The following is a 21212-nucleotide window of genomic DNA, read 5'->3' as shown; positions in this document are numbered from 1 at the left end:
CATTGAAATAAGACTGACTTTGCCATCAATACATTGATTAATAAGAACTCTAAGTGACTGAAAACAGGACCTAAATGCAGAGATAACAATATGAAGAGCAATAGCATCCTGACAGGCTATATCATCCACATATACTATGAAAGCTTGTTTGGGAGGACAGCAAGCAATGCTGCTGTAATCAAACCCAGAAAGTCATTAAACACGATTCCAGTATTAACCTGTTCCCATCCCACCACTTATGATCGAAAAGGCACAATGGAGTAATGACACTGTATTAACTGAACATGCGTAATCATTTCTCAGAGCACTTTGCTGGAAGGCATAACATCTTCATGATCATCTGGTCACAACTTTAAAGCAAAAGGGCAGATCTCAAATCACAAAATTCATTTTAGGTATTTGCTTTCAACACTCTTAGATGTATTTTCCTATTTCTTGAAGATTCTCCAGCCCTTTAACTAGTTTCTCTGAACCCCTTTGAGCACTACATTATGGGATGTGAAAGACTCACATACAGTTTACTTCTCCTTGCAAGTTATCTGCAGTACATGTTCTCTAATAGAAGTATAAAACCTATCTGATGTGAGCGTACCTCAGTATAGGACAGAAGAGGATGCTGGAGATGAGTGTCCACTGTTCTGCAAGTACATCTATACCTGCTATACTAACATTTGTGTCAGTATCAGTAGGTTCATGTCTAATCTTCTAAATCTAAGAAAACACAACCCATAGCTTTACAAGTTACTCTACTCCAATTGGAATGAACTCCTAGTGAGTCAGTGAAGAATCCAGTTGGCTTCACTGAGTGTTAGATCAGATGATGCATTTCCACTCTTTTGGATCTGTTGCTTAACGAGACGTTTGCAAACATCTTCATGAAAAGCAGAAAGCAGGCAATAGCTAATAAACAAAAGAGAATCTTTCTCACTAAGACACTATTTCATCAACAAGCAAGTAATTGCCTTCTGGAATGGGAACATTTTCAGAAGCCAAAGTTATCAGTACTGTATATGGAAGTCAAGATTAAAGTCCAAAAATAATCACATGTTTATATAGAAACACACTTATTTTAAAAAAATAACATATTTACTCCAAAACTCTCAGAAAATGTATGCTTTATGCAGAGAATATACCAAAAAATGTGTGGTAGGTGCTCTGATTTTCATACCAAAGTCAAATCTTTCCAGAAGCTGAGCTCTTGCTGTGCAAGCAAATCATTCAGCCTTTATTGGTGACATTTCAGTGTCTTCAACAGTGTATCTGAGTGGGTATATAAGGCGTTCCTCTTGTTCTCAAAAAAAAGTTCAGTGCTTTCCATATCATATTTGCTTCTTCTCGAAAATATTGCCGAGATAGAATCCAGCATATCAACAGCTGGATAATCTTCAAAACTTCGAGACAGAAATAACACTGAAAAGATGGTTAGGTCACTGGATTCCTTGCATTAGAGATGATGTTGCAAAATTGGAAAAACCTTAATCAATTTAAGTGGCTCAATAAAGTTTGACCAGCAGTCAAGACTGAAAAGACTATGAAAAAGACCGTAGTTGCAGAAAACAAGCATTGATTAAGGTATTAAGAGTGGAGATTTCACTCTCATAATACCCAAGGGCAAAACTTATTTAAAACTAAAGGCAAAAAGACAGTATGAGATGGAAATGTCTCAGTTTTCTAGTGTAAACTGAATTAGGTATGTGTACCTTTTCTTTCTGCCCGTAACACCTACCATCCCCTCTGCATACTGTTTTTCTTTTTGTCATTTCTAAAATACTTTGTCCTCCATACCCGCTGAAGGTTCCCACTCTAGAAATCCAAACTTGCTCTCAATTGTCTTAATCTTTCTCTAAAATGTACTTCTCTAAGGAAATCACAGCAGAAATTGCACCTTCCTCATTCCTCTCTATTATATATCTGCCTTAATCCTGAATCTGTTTAGCTTTCTTCATTTAGGTAAAAGGGAATCAGTTCAGTACAAAATGTGTGTCCTGCATGAAACAGGACTATAAAGCAGCTCTTCATTCACACATTGTACTATTTCAGTACAATGTTGTGTTTCATTTCTATAAAATATAATTTAAAAGATATAAATATAAAATATAATTTAAAAATATAATTTAACTAACAAGAACTTGCTAATTAGGATACACTTAATCTGAAGTAAGAATGGCCACACAGAGCTGCATAAAGTGAAGGGGTAAACTAAAACAGATTTCATTGTTTTAGTTCAAATCTTGACAAATACTCACTTTGGAACACTATTAGGTACATTTACAGTGCTATAAAAAAAACATATACGCCACCAGAAATTTTATAAAAAGTCTAACTTTCTCAATATGTAATTAAATTTTGCTATCAATTTTTCATAAGCATCTGTGAAGTTGCATTCAATCTAACAGATAAAACTTAAAGTATACTATTTTCCACACTTTTATTTCAAAAGCCAAGAATTATCATAATGTATTTAGACCTTAGATGTAGTGAATCCGTATTTATGAAAAACATTATTTCAGATGGGAGAAGCCTACAAAAGCAGGTTTCTGAAAGTAAATAAAGAGTACCTTAACTAGCCATCAATATACATGCAATATTTTTAATATTTTTCATGTGGCAAGTCCTAGTTAAAAATTTAGCAGGTTTATTACACTTTACATGTCTGGTTATTCCACAATTAATACCAAATTCTTATTTTTGCTTTTGCAATGCCAACAGCTATCATAAAAAAAAGCTACATTACAAATTACTCTAACAGCAGGCTTTTACAATAGATGAACATGGGAGTCATTTATAATGCATTTACTGCTATTAAAAAACAAATAAACATTTACAGTCTGTGCTAATTAACTTTAGTGCTGAATTAGTAGTATTCCTTACTCTTCTTAGACAGAAGAAATATTGCAAGCATGGCAGTAAAGTCAAACACTTCAGTACAGTAAAGGCTGACACATTTTAAAACCTCTCCTCCTCCAAAACACATGGAGCTTTTGGACATCTTGAGACCTACATGCACTGGCTTCGGTACTGATACCCTCCACTATGCATGAATATGTGACAGAGCAGTTTTTCAGAAGGACGTTCTTATGTCAGAAATAAATTATCATAGCTTAAGCACGGCACCTAAGTACAGCAGCTTAGTAGACCTGCCTCACCAACATACAGTATGTATTCTCTAGAGTTAACAAATTCTCTCATGGTACAAGGCTAGGAAGTCAATATACTTAAATACCAGGGCACATTCTGCCAGCTCATCTGTCCACATAAGTGGAAATTCAGCTTGACCATGACTACGATCTTCATGAGTTGTCACAAAGTACATGAAGCAATTATATCTTGTATCAATAAACATTTCACTGTTTGTGTTGATTTTCTACCTTGTCTTGTTGCTGCCAATCCCAGTAGTACTCTGCAGCAAACATAAGGACATGCCCAATTTGTTCTCATGAGGGAAAACAAACAAACAAACAACAAAGCAACAAATCTAAAGTCTTACCTCTACTGAAGTCAACAGTAACTTCAGGATCAAGCCTGTGTAAAAGCAGAAAAGCATCTGGCAGCAGAATCTCTGAAAGACCTATCAAAAAGGTTCTTTTTCCTCATCTTTGCAAATAGACTGTTCACAAAGGTGTGGGCTATGCTCAGCATCTAGGAAAGTGCCTGTCAAAGAGAAAAACATGTTACAGTTAACTGAATGAACTCTGTTCACCATGCCCATTAGAGAAAGGGTTCCTCAACTTCTTGAATTCCTTCAGCTCTCATGAATGCCACTTAAGTCATTAGTTAAGATACACAATGAGATTCTTTCCTGTTCTAGGTAGAGTTATAGTCTTCATCTCTTGACATGAGAGGTCCTAGTTATTCATTAAAAACCTGTTATTTACCTCTTAATCATACAACCTCATCAAATATGTCTGCACACTGTGGGTAATACTCAAGTTTGGCCTAAAAGTTAATTTAAAATACAAAACAAAACAGTTTCTGTTACAGCCATGAAGTATTGGCTGGTAACCTTATCTGGCAGAAATCCGAAGTTTAGATCCCTGCACCATATTTTATATTGGTTTTTCATTTTATTATTTAAAGACATCCAGTCAACCTCCTCCAAGATAACCATATTTCTGTTGTGCTACAAGGTAGAATGAGATCCTAAAGCAGACAAACACAAATTCCAGGACCAGATTCCAGACATTTTATTTAATCAATTAAAACACTACAATTTCTCTCATTTACAAGTCTCCTAATTTTTTTCTGCCTACCAATACATTTTTCAAGCTCTGTCAGTGAATATTTTCAAGCATTTCTTTTTTCTAGTTGAGGAAAAGCATTTACTCTCAGCTTGCTGAGTGTGCAATTCTGTAAGTACCATTTCATGAGCACTGAAGACCACAAGAGACAGGTTCAGAATTATGAACCTGTTCATCACAGGTTCAGAACCTTGGGGTCAACCTCTTGCTTGCTTTTTTCTACTCAGTTTCATGCCTTGGAGAAGTATGTCATATTAGTGCTCTAACACTCAAGTTTGTTCCATTTAGTTTGGATGTAATGGTTCTAGGCAAAGCACCACAAGTTTTGAGGGCTTAAGTGGAACCTCAAGCATTGTATTGGCCCTAAACACATGGATTAAATGCTTCAGAACTGTATCTGCACTCATATTGCGTAAGTCCTTGTAAATGTTGACAGAAATAAGCAAGTTTGCTTCTAAACATGGCAAAGATGTTGCTATTACCAACACAAATACATTGCACTGAATATATACAAATGTGAGTGCATGCAAGCATATTTTTATATGACCATCTTCAAACAGCTTAGAAAATGTTCTGTATATTGAGTTTTCTAGTAGCTTGACTGCAACATATACTGCCTGAGGAGGACACCTCCTATTGAAAAAGGATACACACAATTGCCACTACTGTTAGATTAGACAGTGGAATGCTAGGAGAAACTGAAATTGGGCAACTTACTGTTATTTTGTTTCTGAGCTAACCACAGTTATAAGTCAATGTAACTACACTACTATTTGCTGCATTACTTCTGATTTACTCAAGTGTGAATAAATCTAGAGTCCTGTCCATGTGCCTAGAAGGCTGATATACAGAAATACCCCATAGACCACATAACAAAGTGAATTTAGAGTTCCTTGTAGTGTTCAGCATCACAGCTCTATGGATGTAGATCCTGACTTGTTGCAAAGAAGCTGATCGACCCTTTAACTATGGTTAACAAATGAGAGGCAGATGGGTGACAGCACAAGCAATAGAAACATTCAAAATGCCCAGGCACAGTAAGCTGGCATCACTTGTTCATTCTAGGAGATAGTAATCAATGCAAATCTATGCATTAGTTATGAGGTGTTTTAATTCCAATAATAAACATTCCGTGATTGATGAATTTTTCACAGCTGTTATCTATATAGCTGTTTAATTAGAGCATGCTGGCAGAGTGTGTTAATTCTTCATCAAGTTGCCGACTCCAGTGCATTCCACTTTCTGCAAGGGAGGATGACAGTTGGTAGAGTGACTTGGGCGGCTGGTCAGGCGACCTGACATTTGGCAAAGGATCAACGCATTAGATGACAAGCCAAATTCCATCAGCTTCCTAAAAATACTAGCAGACTAACAAAGAGAAAGTGTTTTAATTGCTGGTGCTACTGTCTTTGATTTTCTGTTATTGGTGGGCACTGGATCTAACTACACAGGAATGTCTACTTCATGATACCGTTGTTCCCAGAGAAGAGGAGAGCTGGCCAACCATAACCTACCAGGAAGGAAACAGAATCAGCTGCCTTAAAAAAAAAAAAAAAAAAAAAACAAAAAAAAAACACCAAACAAAAACCTGCCAAAAGTTCTGGCATTTGCTTTAAATATTCAACCTTCTGAATCCATACAAATCCCTTGCTGGAATATTCCATCAGGGAAAGGGAATCCCTATCAGAGGTAAGTATCACGTGTCATATTCCCAACTGGAGCCTTAGAGATAGAGATTCCCAAATGGGTACAAAACAGGGGGAACCAACGCTACTCCCTCACCGAGGCATCTAAGACCTGACTCAAAGCATTACATCCAGAGGTCAGCAGGATGCATATTTTCATTCACCCTGTGCCTGCATCAAAAGTGCCAACAGAACTGCCAGTTGTGAATACAGCTCCTGTACCACAGATATCTGTCCATTAAAAGCTGGGATTTCCAAACTTATTTCACACATGCCACCAAATAGTTTTTAGATGCTGTCAAGTTCAGCAATATTCACACTGGTCACCTACAGATGGAGGCAGGCTATTAACAATTCCCTGAGCCAACTGGACATCTAGAATACTGACCTAAAACAGAAAAGACAGCCCTGTTTAATCTACAGAACAGATAGTTACAAAGCCTCCTACCATTAACCTTGGTTTTGCTTTATAGAGGCTGTTACAGACTCTAAACTCTTAACAGTACCAAGATGTTCAGAATGCAGCCACAAAACTGGGTCCCTGAAATCAGTCAAAATTCTTGTGACAAACAAATAAAATCCCTTATTGTATCGCAGCTGCAGGGAAAAGTTACCTTGCCAGCAGCATAATCTTTGACAACAAATGGCATGTTCAAGTTCATCTTTTCATAACTACAATCATGTTGAAAAATTTATGAAAAATTAAAATATATCTGTTTAACACTGAGTCATTTTTAACTTTTCAGTTCTGGCTGTTTAAATCTCAATTCAACATTAAAAATTTTTAATCTCAATTAAAACTGAAAAAACATCCAAAAAACTTTTCCCACTTAAAAAAATAAATTTCTTATTCCCTTTTTCAACAGGAAAATTACTAGATAAAAAAATTCATGATTTATTGCTCATTGAGTCATACCAATATACAGAAAAATACCTGTTTAAAAGAACACTATTTTGGCACAAGACACATAAGCATGAATATCTGAACTGTTGAAAACATAATTTGAAATGCCACTGGTTCAGTATAACCATATCTGATGAGTAAAGGCATTTACAAAAACTAAACAGTTTAAATGCAGACAACCTAGTAGCAGTCTTTTGATATGATTTGCTCTGAGCCTCCGTAAGGCGTGTTCTCTGTTCTCCGATAGCCTGCCATTCCAATATGGAAAGGTTACCACAAGTCAGCCTGCCACACTGAATTTTTTTTTTTCTTCCCTTCTCTATGATAGTTTTCCTCCAGACCAGGTGATCTTTGTCACTTCTAGAGGCAAGAGTCCCTGTTCTACTCAACTGCAAAAACCTCCAACTCCCAGCCTGTGTGAAATTACCCTATGACTCTGTGTACCCTACTTCACACAAAACACCAGAACTACCTTCATGGGTTATGGTTCTGTACATGTGGTGGGTACTTCAATATAATGAATTAAATTATATACTAGTCTCACCAAACCCTTACCCACCCAGGTATTAGACATTTTGTCCAAGGTAGTGTCATAACACCCTCATTTTAAAGGGAAGTAACTAATAAATGCAGAGTAAATGGTTGTCAGGAAGGGCTTAGATGTCTGTCTGTCTGTCTCCCTCCTTCCCTCATCCCCAAATTTAAAACAAACAAGACAAAACACTAGGTTTTAATCTTTGATTATTATTTTAAAGAAGAGGTTACAGCAAAAGGTCTTTTGGTTGCTTAGAGGTTCAGTAACCCAAAGGCAGCTAAAACAACTTTGCTCACTACTCTTTCAGTTTTCTAATTGTTTCTAACAGAGCTGTGGAAGACAAAATTCATATGATATGAAGAAAAGCCATGAAAGAGCCTGGCAAAACCTGCAGAAAGTGACAGTGCCAAGTCCTACACCATGCTATTCAGCAGCAATCCTGGATGCCTTGCTTATAGCAGTTCAAATTTTGCAAGTAGTGACATGGTGTTTAACTTATTGTTTGTCATAATCCTTTCCTAAAAGGCAAAGGATTGAATCCACAAGCTTAGTAGAGTGGGTTTCTGCAGTTGAAATCTCTGGTGAACACTTTACTGAACTTCTTATTGGAAAGTTGAAAAGAAAGAGGCTTAAGACAAGACAATTTTATAACTGAAAAAGAGATCACAAAACTTTGCCTGGTTTTGGCAATAGTAGGATACTTAGGCAAAGTCATTTAGCATTTCACACCTGAATAGGAATTGTACATATACATGAAAGCAGAGAGCCTGATCCTGTAAACAGTTATTGCTGAAGTGTAGCATCTACTAAGTGCAATCTGTTTGCATACATCATGCTTCTTATTGGTGGTGATTATTCAGTAGATTTTGAAACAGGGATCTCCCATATGCCCACATTTGCCTTTTAAATCTACACACTGATCACCTGTCCAGAAAAAAAAAAAAATTTGCCACAGGACCAAATTTTGTGCATAAATTGGCGATTGTAAAGTTTTTCTAGTAATCATTGCTGTACAAGTATCTTTTATTTTTCTAGCTAGAGAAGCACAAGAGTATTATTGATAGAGCCAGCTCTCAAACAAGGAACAGCCCCACTCCACAGAGATACAAGTTACTGCTGTGTCACCAGCCCCAGCAGAGCCTGGGGACTGGCACCTGCCTGTACTCGCAGGCTATCGCCCCTCACCTTCCCTGGGCTAGAGCTGGGAGCTGCAGAGACATTGGTTTTCCCCAGAATAGGATTTCTCAGACCACCTAGGGCCATTTTGTCACCCTGCTCCATAGCATAAGCCAGAATCATGTTACTTGCCACATACTGTTCAAAAGCATGTCATTCCTCTTATCCTTGTATGTCCTTATTTATTTTATATTTTCATTACTCATCTAAGCCAAAACTAGTGCTGATGAAAAGCAGGAGAAAAAAAAAGTCCAAGTATGCTATGTAATATTACTGAATGCTTAGGTGCTGATATTAGCTTCACAGATGAGAAGAGGGATAACACATTTAATTTTTAAAGCAGTCAGGCCCTTCCCTACCTAGTTGCTTTGTCTCCATTGAAACGTGAGCTTTCTCATCACAAAGCACAAGATTACAGCATTGCATACAATTTATAGAGAACTTCGGGGGGGGACGGGACGACCACACCCAAAAAAACCCAACCCTAAAACCCAAAACAAACAGAAAAAGCCACAATTCTTGCACATCTCCTGTAACACACCAGGACAAGAGACAGAGTTTTTAAAAAAGTCTTCTTACTGTAGCCATTGGAAAGCAGAACTGAAGCCAGCTTTGGTGCTCTGTCCTGGCCTTCCCCCCCCTCCCCATCTCTGTCAGAACTATCCAGCTTTTTGCCCTCTCCCAACAAAATTCACTGCATTTGTTAGGCAGGCTCAGATGACAGAAGACGTTCATCCATCTGAGTCTGTGCAGCCATGTTTTCAGAGGAAAGCCCATGGGACTACCAGTACAGTTGTTCCCTCGAGAAGTACCCTTCTGTTTTCAGTTTCCTTCCTGCTTTCAGAGTTAGGAAGGAAAGATTCAATAATCATCCCAAATTCTGAATTCCCACAGGGCAGTAAAACAGCCTCTGAGGCAAATTTGTTAAGAATCTGAGTTAAACACCCAAAGAACCATAAACACCCTAAAAACATTTGTGAGGAAAAAAATTTCTGACATAAAGATTGATTTTGCACTAGCAAAGGTTTCGAAAAAACCTTCATGCAAGCAATCACTGTTTGCAAATACCAGACAACAAAAATTCAAGGCCAAAACAAAACTATTATGAGTTGATCCATTAAGATTAATGCACATCAAAACATTATGTGAAATCACAATTCATATTTTTAACACCTTGAGACTCAGACTCTAAACTTTCATGCTGGACAGAGAGGGTGAGAGATTCTTTTCAGTTGCACTCGTGAAAGACTCCATAGATTTCAAGCAACTTACACATGCGCAATGCAGCACTTACTCTGCAGCGGGCCAAGAACCTACTCCAGTTTCTGTAATATATTAGGCATCGCTCCCTTGCCTATAATAAAACTTCAGTGCTCTAACAAGCAGTGCTTAAAAACCACAGATAACCAGTTTGGCTCTGGATGCCCTCTTTTACATTCTCGAAGTTTAGAAGAGCCCTCTCTTCCCATGGACATTGCTGGAAGTCACTGAGCTTTGTGAAGAAATCACCAAACGTGTGTAAAGAAAGGCAATAGCAAAGAGATTGTCAGCACATAAGTCTTGAGTAATTCCTTTTGCTTCAATGGAGTTGCTACAGACTTAAAACAGTGCAAGCGGAAACCAAATTTGTTTTTCTAGAATTATCATTAAGCTAAAGCGGCCATTCCTATTATTCTCCATTTTCTTTGGAATGAGGCAGTATTATTATTTCAAAGTTTTTCTATACACAAGTGTCCTTTCCGTAGCCAAAATAATTTGTTTTTCTAAGAAACCATCATTATAATTTTTGCTTAATTGAATTTTTCAAATTCATGGCTTCTAATTACCATTACATTACCTAAAGTTACCTAACATACAAAAAAAACCTACTGGATATTCTTGGTGGAATACAGAAGCATTCAGTTGAAAACATGATGATCACAGCATCTAAAGATGTCACAGTAAAAAGGAAAAAAGGAGACATAGAAACAAGAGCCAGCAAGAAAGAAAAAAGCAACAGTTATTTCTCACAAGTCACTATTATAATGGGACCTCAGTTCTAACCACTACCAGATGGGTATTACACACTGCACAAACTAGCAAAGTTGTCACCCAAACGTTCTCCATATTAGAGAAAAATAACAGACTGGCTTTCATGCACATGTATTAAAGACTTCCCAAAATTACTACTCTTCTGGAAGGAAGTGATAACTCAAAATAAATTTATATTTGCAGGTTTTATTTAATATAAATATATTTATGTAGGTTTATTAATATACAAAGAGAAATAAGCAGTTAGAGCATTTACATATGCTCACATGCATGTATACAGATTATTTTTTTTTTTTAAAGTATCTTTTCTTCATCACTTTCCTCTACCAGCCTCTTATTATGTCTGGTCACAAGAGCTTAGTCTGAACTGTAGGCTTTCACCCATGCCATATAAAATACAAAGGCCACAAGCCAAATTCCACTCTCAGTTACACAGATTCAACCTTTAACGTCAGAAGATTTGCACCAGTGTAGACCAATAATAGATTCTGGCTGCCCTTATGGACCCAATTTTGGCAGGTGGATGGAACGGGATTGGAAAGTTGTGTTTGTTTACTTCAGGAAACTAGAATTCATATCCAGCTTAGAAGAGATTTGAAAGAAGTTTTATGGTCCAAAAAGCTAATCTCTAATGGAATTCCCCACAGCATAAAATCACTGTAAAGAAAAGTCTTGCACAATTCATTTTTATGCCCTTAACCTCTGCTTAGAAGAGGTCCAGGAACCAACAAGCAGGATATTGCAGAGCAGAGCTGAAGTGTAATTGTAGCAAAGGCACTGGGGTAGGACTTTAAGCCAGTGCTACTTGTTGTCAGCCTGCCTGCTTGTGGAGGGTTGCCATTCCCCTGTGGCTTCTGACAGCACTGAATTACAGATACAACAACAGGGAAAGGGAAGGGAGGTAAAAATGAAGTGCCTTTTGAGGGTTTTTAATAAGCCTGACAAAGAAATCATGCAACTTGGGAAGCTGTAAATCACTACTCAGCTGCAAAGCTTATTTATGCAATATGTACAGCTATTTCAGAATTGCCATGGAAGTCATTAGGAACACAATTTTTAATCCAGTAACAAATGCAATATACGATGTATACAAAAAAATGTATAAAATTGGAGTGAAGACAGAATTTCAATGTCAACACACCATTAAATCACAAGTAACAGTCACGCTCTATATTATCATCAGAAGGTGGGTTGCTTCTTCAAATTAGTGTCCCTGGGAAAGAAAATAATGCATATTCAAAAAGAAAGCTCCTAGCCAGTGCATCCTGAAGGGTCTAAGATCGACCAATGTAAGATCACTGCAGTGAGGCAGAGTGACAGCATTAGTAGAAATATAACATTACTTCACCAAAACAGATATTTAATACTTGATAGCCAGGGCCCCCTATGAAAATGGATACGTTAGTCAGAATAAATGATAAGCCTGTATTTTAGGATACGAGCAGCAGAGCAAAGGAAGATATCTGTAGGATAGCAACACAGAAAATGTGCCTAAGAGGAACATGTGGAATTAACAAGAGCACTTCAGAGCTTTGCTCCGAGTTGCAATTGGCAAGCAACACCATGCTCACAAAAGTTTAGTGTCTGGACTCATTTGAATAAAAAGCTAATTAGTAGTACTTGGATGGTGACTGTCACCCACTAAGCAGTGATGCATTGAGATTCAATGTTTAAGTCAAGAGATTCATGCGGATTATGCAGACTCAATTCTATTGAGAAGGATGGTGTGAAGTTGTTTAAATGAGCTTCTGTAAGACACCTTCACACTCTGGATAAGATCTGGAAGCAGGTTTGCTTGGCAGGGTTTTGCACCAAATGAAAGTTGTTTAGCTTGTCAGCATCGGGGAACCTTAGTGCAATAAGTCAGAGCTGTTTCAACAAGTGATCACAATGGAGCTTTTGAATTTATTTCCATATAGTAAGGAAACGCCTGTAGCTTCAAGCCACATAACTTACTAGACCCGGGCAAACAAGAACACTTGACAGTAGAGCCAAGCCAAAGAGCTTAACTGGGATCAACGAGCCGTTAGAGCTGACTATACACATTTGAAAAAAGTATTACATAAAGTGATCTGTATCTAAGGTCACTATGGGAGCCAGGATATAGTGCCAAGACATTCTTGCAGGCTTCTCCCTTCCTTGGCTTGCCCTCATTCACGGACAGAGCCCAGCCTGAGCCAGGGCTCAGTGCAAGCTTTCACTGGCTCACCCACCTCTGACGACTAACGGGTCATGTTGCAGAGTCACTTATATTTAGAAGAACAGGTGGGCAGCCCCATTGCAAATTTAATCAAGTTAACACTTTGTATTTCTTTGTTTCTTTTGTAATTCTAATCAGCTTACTGTTGCAAACTAGGGGATGGGCTACCCCACCCTACTAGAAGTTACAAATGTTATTTCTCTGCAAACATTAACATTTTCTTCTCTTTCCAGAGACAATTTTTAATGCACAAATTTGAATGCACTTGACTTTTCTTACGCTCGCCATGAAGTTCTATCAGTGAAGAATGTCCCAAACTCATGTTAAAATTGACCTTAGTATGACAGAGGAGACAAGAGATTAGCATTATTTTTACATGCAGAGCTATGTCTTAACCCCATACCAAACACTCAGTTTCCCACTTCCTACTGGGAATTCAAAAAGGGATTTGGTGTCAATGTGATTACAACAGGTTCAATCCCTAGAAATTTAAGGACACCATGCTCTCCATTAGAGATGTCCACAAAGGCTAGGGAGCCATCCTTGGCCTCCCAGCTCCCTGTATCTGGAGATATGCCCTGGGGATTCTCTCCATAGCACAGGAAGAATTAGACCAGCATTCCTCAACATATCATGCCACCAAGGCTGGCAGAGGCCGAGGACCTCTGCGCCCCCAGGCTGCCAGCATGACACTTTTCACTAGAAGAGCTCCCCCAACCCACACATCTTTCTTAGAGGTCCAGAGCCAGCCATCACAGCCAGAGAGGTGACAGACACACTCATCTCACCTGAGTGCAAGACAGCAGACACACAGGCCAGCTCTGCTTGCCAGCATGCCCAGGTCCTGGTTTCTGTTAGTGCAGTCCAACGCTAGGTAAGTATTTACCTCATCCTAATTATTGGAACAGGTAAATTAAGACAAAAATGAAGCTAGAGTAGCCTTTTCACATGACACTCACCAGCTAGACATCCTACTCCCTATGGTATGCCAGTATTTCTTCCTGCCCATATTTGAGCAACATCTCTATAGAACACAGAACTGGTGGTTACAGGCAAGACTAGCTTTCTGGTCTCAGGGATCTTTTTAATGACACCATCTCAGGTTCACTGTACGAAGTTGCTTACAAGTGTATCTAAGGCATATATGCCCTGTGGGAACTCTGAAGTCTAACTGATGGCTAGTAACATTTTCCCCTCTGCATTTTAAAATCTGAGAGATATGATCATCCTAAAGTGTTGATAGAAAACCACAGGTGACAGCCTCCATTTTGACTCATTATGTTTTATGATAATTTAAAATAACATATTGGTAGTAAATGTGTTCACAAAATGACCTGATGAAGGGGCAACTCTTCCCACAGCCCTGATGACAAGTAGGGTTAATGTCAGCAATGTAAAGGATAATTAATCTTATCTGTCAGTGCAGCTGCTTCACATAATTCTACCCCACTAGTGAATATCGCGTATCTTTGCCAAGTTAATTTAAAGGAGTAGAAACTGAATACTACATTCAGATGTAGTTTGCTATGATCACTTCCACCCTCAGTGCAGTGAATCCTCTAAATTCATGAATTTAGAGCTTTCTGGCACTTTTTTGTTCCTGAAAAAGTCTGAATAAAGTTGGTAAATTTACTGCCTCTGGTGACAGAAAGCTCTTTGGGTCTTCTGATAAAGGACACGGCCTTTGGAAATCAGCGTGATGAATCTAAGTTTTCATTTGAAGTCTTTGCAGAAGATTTTTAAAGCAACACCCACATGGCTTACTCTGTGAGACAGGACCTTTGGAAGTCTCCTACTCTTGCTAGAGTATTGAGCTGGACACTAATGTAGCCAGTGAAATTTATTTCCAGGATAAGAAAGAACAATCTTAACTGCTCCCACCACCCTGATAGAGCTTTTCCCCAATGGAGAGAAAGTTGCTCCTCTATAAACAGCTCCATGAGAGGTAAAGGGGACTCATCCTCCTTTTTACCATGCAGGTATTTATTGCTTAAGAGAAAGCTGTAACAAAAAAAGGCAGAAACTTTGGAAAAAGCCTTTCAGGTGCAAACTCCATAGACCACGCCCAAAGAAGCCTGAAGCTGCAGGATTCTTGATGACTACTACTGTTGCTGTTTTGCAGGAAGGCAGATACTGAGGATCCCAATCTCCATGTTCTCTGGGCCATCCATGGAGCTGATTGCATTTCACTTGGCAGCATATTTCTTTTCTGTTCTACAGTTTTGCAAAATACTGTGGCTAAAGTAAAAAGGAGAAAAGTTAAACCTCTAGGGATGCAGAGTACAAAGAAAAAGTTTCGAAAGATCCAGAGGTGAGGAATATAGGAGAGGAGAAGCTAATAATGATTTAACCTATGTAACTCCAGTAGCTCTGCACAGAACTACAGAAGTAGACAAGAAAGCAAGAAGTTACCATCAAGGAGCCAGAAATAGAGCAGCATAGAAAACTGCACCAAATGCAAATCCGTGACCCACTGGGTGGCCTGCATCCAAGTTCATTGAAAGCAGCAATCAATCAGCTTTTGACAGTGGCATTTAATGTTTCTTAGCTAAGTGGCAGATTCATAAGCAAAAGTAGCTTACTGAGAAAGTGACAAACTCAAACTTTGAAGATATATTAATTAAGAATGAATCTGAGAAGCATTTTCAGGGAAGGTCACATTCCAATTTGCAGCTTTAGGCATTGGTCCTGCAGGATTTAATGCTGAGCACATGAAGAATGATTCTATGACATTAACAAGTTTTTCCATAGGTATATACAGGTGCTGATGGGTCCAGGTCCCAGTGCAGACATGAAGGCATGTTCCCAGTGTGAGATTACCTCCACAGTTGAACATAAGCACTGTCAAAATGCTTGACAATTCTACCAAGTTATTTTGCTGAAACATGAAATTTTCACAGCCAAAGAGCGCAAGATTAGCTAGCACCAGCACGTAAAAATGGTCTGACCGGCTCTATAGTTTCACAAGAAGTTTAACATGCAAGAATGGAGTTTAAAAAAAAAAAAAGTATATGCAGGTATACATCTCCTGTTACTGAGAGTGGGAGGTAATGCAAACAGGAAGTTTGAACTGATGGAGAGAACTGCCAGATATACAAGAGAGACCAATTAAATGCTTGTACTAATGCTACTGTGAAATGCCAGACGCAGGAAACTGAAAAGGCTGTTAAGGAAATACCTGGGCATGTCATTTGGCCTTTTAGAAGCAACTCACAACAGTAGAACCTGTTAAATATATCCAAGGGTGTGTTAAGACAACAGATTCCTTCCCCCTCCCCCTGCCCTAATTTCCAAGAACATTTTAACAATTCTAGCTTAAACTAGCAAGTATCTGGTACAGCTAATATTCCCAGGAATATTTTCTAAGCTAATTATTGAGGCCCAGGTATTGCCAGAGCTATCTTTTTTTTAAAAAAAAAAAAAAACACAAAACAAAAAAAACAAAACACACACACACTAGGAGTCCATTTTCCTCCCTCATCAGAGGCCAATAGTTTTAATGATGTTCTGATCCAGAAGGTAGTCTTTGCATAGAAAAGCCCCATTCTTCTACTTAGGCATGCACTTTCATAATTTCTACAAAAAATAAGCTGAACAAGCCTGTCTTCTAGAGCAATGTCATGTTCTAGGTTGAAAAAAGGGTCTCCTATACTCTACTGGTATCTGTAGATGGAGAATTCTGAGCCAGGCACATGTGAAGGACTTTGACTTTCAGCACTTTGCTGCAGCAAAGACAACCAGACCCTACATACAGCTTGGGACTTGATCTAATCTAAGACTACACAAACAGGCAGGAGATACGAGAGGGGCACAAATATGAGTGAATGATATAGGTTCCTTTTGCTCAACTCTCACGGCCAGTGTTTACCTAGGTTGATGTACATGTATTTTATGCTATATGCAGATTAGCCTGCAGAACACTCAGACCAGGAGATCATCAGGCATTATGAAAAAACAGCTATTGCATAGATAAGCACAGTTGTCATTATCCCTTTAAATATGGTGAAATCTCATTTTTGAGGGGTACAAGTTTAGCAGGTATGAAGATGCTTCTTCTGCAGGCACCTTGTTCTACACATGTTCACTGAGACTCATTAGACATTTCTAGAACTCAGCCTTTATACTTCTTAGAAACACACTGCCACTCTGCTGGATATTGTTAATATTTAGATGGCTCCCATCACAGCAGTATTATAGCACCTGGCAGAGATTAATCACAGCACCCTGTGTAACAGTAAACACATTGCAACTAAGGAAATGAAGCCCAAGAAGCCCTCATCCAAACAGGAAATCCACACTGGAGTAGTAAATTGATCCAGGGTATCTCAAATTTTCAGCTAGTTCTTAAACATTGGATTATACACCTCCTAAGCTCTTGTGTAAACTATGGTATTTGATTCACATTTTTCAATATTGATGAAAATAATTTCGTTAACTTCATGTGCAACAAGAATACATTACAATACTTTCATATGTAGAGCAAACAATAGGATTCCAGAGAAAAATGTGCAAAGTATTTTCTCAAAACTGAAAGTATGACTTATTAGGAATTCTCCCAAACAACGAGAATATGCTGTTGTTCCTCTCCCAAAACACACCACTTAAGTGAAATAAACAAGAGCAAAAAATGTGTCTGTGATTATGAAAAAACAAAACTCACACGTTTTGGTCAGAGACCACCATCAGAACTAAAACATTATGAAAATTTTGTTGAACAACAAAATATGATGTTGATCAAGCATTTTTGCTTCTCAATTTGATAATGATAGAATACTTTGATCCCACAAAATAAAAGCATTTTCTTTCATAACTGGCAGCTTTTGGCCCTTGCATCTAGGGCAGTAAAGAGATGGCTACTCCTCAAAGTCATTACAGAAGACAGCAATATATGAAGCATTTGAGACTTAGTTTTGTCCGCACCAGAAACCATGGACAGTATATATATGAAGTAGCAGTAGTGATTATCAGGAATTAAGAAACTAGTTACAGTACATAAAGTAGTTTAAAAAAAAAAAACAGGAGAGAGAAAAAAAGGGAATAAAAGCAATACGAATGAGGAAGCAAGGCTTGTGCATAAAGTAGTCTGCGATCTCACAAAGGAAATACACTTGGCCAGACTTGCTGGAACGCACACAGAGTAACTTTATTACTTGAAAACTGCATATGATCTACCAACGTCACCTTATTTGTGAAACAGAAGCCACAAAAATATGAGAATTGCAGCTGAAACAAATGCAGCCATACTATAAACACTGCATTTTTAGCAGAGCCAGACACAGATGTGTCTGGAGACTCAACGGAAAAGTGAATCTAGTAAACAGTAGAGACAAAAATTTCAAGTATTTATTCCATTCTTCCTTTGTTAGCAAGGATTCTAAACCAAACAACACCTAATATTGCAAAGACAGCTCTAGAAAGATACCCGACATGGGCAGAACAGAATTCACCAAGAATCTGTGACAACCAGGTAAAATAAATCTTGAGGTCACCAACTATGCAGGGGTTAGAAAGATATTTAGCCCTTTCTTTCTGCTATTTGTGACAAAGGAAAAGGAAACTTCTTTACTGAGTTTGTACCCCAAGAAATACTGCTTTCCTACATGGGCAACAGTAGAAGGAAGAGTTTTCAGCTTCTTCGTCTTCTACCTAAATCAGAAAACATTACGGATATAGTTCTGTCTTACCTTCTTAACTTCAGTTCCAAAACTGTTTGACTTTCATATTGCCAACCACAGACTGTTTTCTGGTCTTTATGGAAGGTCATGAATCATCTTTAGTCTCACTACTCACACAGAAAACAACTTCAAGAAACTGACACTGCTGTCTAAGGAATTGAGGATAGGCTCTTTCCATTGTCTTACACAAAAGGTTGCCAGGTCACCAGGTCAGAAGACCTGTTTTCGCTCAATCTTTCAGAAAAGAATTCCCAGCACACATCAGAAATAATTTCAGATCATTTCAAAGCACAAGGAAGAAAATTCCTATTTAATAGAGGTGTCTGCACACATGGAGGAATAGCTACATTTAACCTTATTCTATTAAGGCGGAAATCCATGTGCATAATTTAAACCTTTATCTCACACTTTATTAAATACATACCATATGTTAAAAGGGGAAAAAAATATCAGGATACATACTCATTGTGATTAACAAAATTAGATTTTACCACTTCAAAATGCATTCTCTCAGATGCATTGCATTTGCATTAATGTTCTTGGGAGAACCCTAATAGACTAGTTGTTGTGGGTTTTTTTTAAACTAATATCATACATAAATTTTGTGGATGAATAATACGAACTGACAAACTGCATACAAGAGGTTCATAACCAAAATGGATATCTACAGTTAAAATATCTAAACTTTGTAACAGGGCCTCAGGAGCTACATACTGAACCTTACAAATTCATGAAAATTATTTCATGGGGGGGGGGGGGGGAGGGAAATCACCTGAATAGCACATTCCAAAGCAGATGGAAACAAAGTCTGCTGTGATAGACAGTGAGTAACTATGGTATTAGAAGGAAGCCATATTTTCTTTTAAACCTATTATTAAATGGACAGAAAGTCTAAACTCCTATGACAAGAATTGCTACTTGTCCACAGAAGGAGCACAATCATCACAAGCTGCCTAAAAACATACAGAGAAAGGGTCACATCATTTCAGAGTTTTTTCTTTTTAGTGCCCAGTTAATAGTGTCCTCTGGGTGCCCATTATAATATTACTGTGGAAGACCAATTAATATTACCTACTGGATGGTCATCAGCTTGCAGAAAGTTGTACTTACTCTTGAAGCAGTTACATTATAACAGACAAGAGACTTGATATTCCCTTCAGAAATCTGAGAGAGATATTTTTAGTTCTATCATTCAGAAAATCAGTACCACAGGTAAAGGGTGGATTTGCAAAATACAAAATTTTGGCTGCAGTTCAGATCATGTCCCTTATTCAGCAACACATTTATTCCTAAGGCCAACCTTTAGCATGCTCAACATGCTTCACTGAATAGAACAGACCTCCTGCAGAAGTGATAGAAAAAGTAAAAATAAGCATGAAATAAGGGAAGCATTACTACTGCACAGATTGCTTTCAAATGCCAAGCTTAGTCTAACATTTTAAATCAAAGTTCTCTGAAAATCATCTGTGAAACTATCCAGGCAAATTCTGAAGTTAATTCATTGGAGGAAAGGGGTCTTAGTGATATGTGGACATAAAGTTTTCCATGCACGCTCATACATTCACACATACATACTTAAATGCAATCAGACATTAGAAAGAGGTGAGAACATTGTTCAAGAAAGCAGGTGGTTGTATTTCAGAGAAATTCTGCAAGCTTGCTGCATCAGAGGAAGACTACAGAAATATTAGAGCTGACTATCTCAGTCCTCTCTATTTTCCACAGATGTCTGGTAAGCCTTTTACTTTTTTTGTAATGGGATGTTGATGAATGGGTATATTATTCCTTGGAATAAAATGCTATGCATTAAGGCTTTGAATGAGATAACAGGTAACAGAGAGAACCTCCTACAACTGTTTAAAAAAGGATGGAATAAAAATTTGGTTTTGAACCCTTTATAGACAACAATAAAATCTACCCAACTCCAATAGTGTCTCCTTTCTGCATAGCTCGTAGGATGTGAACACTGAGATTGCAGCGCTACAAGTTTTCCCACTTAGAACAACTTCTAAAACCAGGAGTTACACTTCCCTTCTTAAACTCTGTTTTCATAGTATCCGAGTGTCAGGCAATGCTAAAACTGTGATACCAATGTGGGAAAAGTATAAGGAACACGACTGACTGTACTGGAAGCCACCAGCCAGTTGTCAGTGTAATGAAATTTTAAACAAAACCTCCAAATTGAAGTGTTGCCCTGAAACGTATCTAAAGACTTGTCCTGCAGGTCTTGCAGGGTAAAGCTTTCCAGAGGTCTAGGATAGCTGCAGACAGGCCAGAAAAAAGCTCTGCCCAGGTTGCAAACTGACCATTTGAGCATGTTAGCCTAGTGCTGAACACATGCTAAGATAACCTCCAGGATCCACTAATTAGACACCCTGCTGCACTAACATACTTCTAGGCTTGTAATGTGATCAATTCAAGCCTGAATCTCTCTCCAAATGACCATATAAAATATACACTTTGTTTTAAGCAGGAGTTCCACTGTAAAAAGACAGCAGGATTAAGCTGTAAGGTCCAGATTCCTAACAGCAATTTAATGTCTAAGTCCCCTCAGAGTTGTAAACATAGTATTCAAAAATCTACTTTCGAATTATTTACCTCTAACATACAATGGCTGGAAAAATCCGTGAAAAAAAGTTTTCCTTGCAGGAAAACTAACACTTCTATTTCTGGTAGGACCAAAGACAGCAAAGAGAGAAGAAAAAAAAAAAAAAAAAAAAAGAGAAGTGTATTGAGTGTATTGTAGCCGCTTAACACTTCTTCATTTC

The 21212-nt window shown here is 38.1% G+C and overlaps 1 long non-coding RNA gene across 2 annotated transcripts in view; it reads right to left on the bottom strand.

Moving 5' to 3' along the window:
- Positions 1-21212, bottom strand: part of LOC148050850 (uncharacterized) — a 168955-nt gene that overhangs the window by 112246 nt on the left and 35497 nt on the right. Inside the window, exons 2-3 of one of the 2 annotated variants that reach the window (XR_015700708.1) lie at positions 3488-3651; positions 2581-3400 (exon numbers count right to left, since the gene is read on the bottom strand). This is a non-coding gene — a long non-coding RNA (uncharacterized LOC148050850). Of the gene's footprint in view, positions 1-2580; positions 3401-3487; positions 3652-21212 lie in introns of those variants that run through there. The other variant, XR_015700709.1, reaches the window with a different exon arrangement.

The sequence above is a fragment of the Nipponia nippon genome, unplaced genomic scaffold (assembly GCF_047370975.1).
Source record: "Nipponia nippon isolate SJK-2023a ecotype South Korea unplaced genomic scaffold, ASM4737097v1 scaffold_7, whole genome shotgun sequence".
In the NCBI taxonomy this organism is placed as follows: domain Eukaryota; kingdom Metazoa; phylum Chordata; class Aves; order Pelecaniformes; family Threskiornithidae; genus Nipponia; species Nipponia nippon.
Note: the sequence above shows the minus strand (reverse complement) of the source record. Positions and strands in the feature narration are given on the sequence as shown.